Source organism: Arachis ipaensis, chromosome B6 (genome assembly GCF_059453495.1).
Source record: "Arachis ipaensis isolate K30076 ecotype BB chromosome B6, ASM5945349v1, whole genome shotgun sequence".
NCBI classification, from domain to species: Eukaryota; Viridiplantae; Streptophyta; class Magnoliopsida; order Fabales; family Fabaceae; genus Arachis; species Arachis ipaensis.
In genome coordinates this window covers 93,740,729-93,741,437 of record NC_142441.1, presented here as the reverse complement: position 1 = coordinate 93,741,437, position 709 = coordinate 93,740,729, and the positions used below count along the sequence as shown (strand labels likewise).

At 41.5% G+C, this 709-nt stretch overlaps 1 non-coding gene across 1 annotated transcript; it reads right to left on the bottom strand.

Moving 5' to 3' along the window:
- Positions 1-387: 387 nt before the first annotated feature.
- Positions 388-495, bottom strand: LOC148561817 (small nucleolar RNA R71). Its single transcript, XR_015887054.1, has one exon. It is a non-coding gene; the product is annotated as a small nucleolar RNA R71 (small nucleolar RNA).
- Between the last annotated feature and the right edge of the window lie 214 nt (positions 496-709).

Here is a 709-nt window from a genome sequence, read left to right as displayed (position 1 = left end):
GAAAATAATAATAATGCAAGGAGAATGCTTGGTGACTTTACTGCACCTAATTCCAATTTACATGGAAGAAGCATCTCCATTCCTGCCATTGGAGCAAAAAACTTTGAGCTGAAACCTCAGCTAGTTTCTCTGATGCAGCAAAACTGCAAGTTTCATGGACTTCCATCTGAAGATCCTTTTCAGTTCTTAACTAAATTCTTGCAGATCTGTGATACTGTTAAGACTAATGGAGTAGATCCTGAAGTCTACAGGCTCATGCTTTTCCCATTTGCTGTAAGAGACAGAGCTAGAATCTGGTTGAACTCTCAACTCAGAGACAGCCTGAGCTCTTGGGATAAGCTGGTCACGACTTTCTTAGCCAAGTTCTTTCCTCCTCAAAAGCTGAGCAAGCTTAGAGTGGATGTTCAAACCTTCAAACAGAAAGATGGTGAATCCCTCTATGAAGCTTGGGAAAGATACAAGCAGCTGACCAAAAAGTGTCCTTCTGACATGCTTTCAGAATGGACCATCCTGGATATATTCTATGATGGTTTATCTGAGCTATCAAAGATGTCATTGGATACTTCTGCAGGTGGATCCATTCACCTAAAGAGAACGCCTACAGAAGCTCAAGAACTCATTGACATGGTTGCTAATAACCAGTTTATGTACACTTCTGAGAGGAATCCTGTGAGTAATGGGACGCCTATGAAGAAGGGAGTTCTTGAAG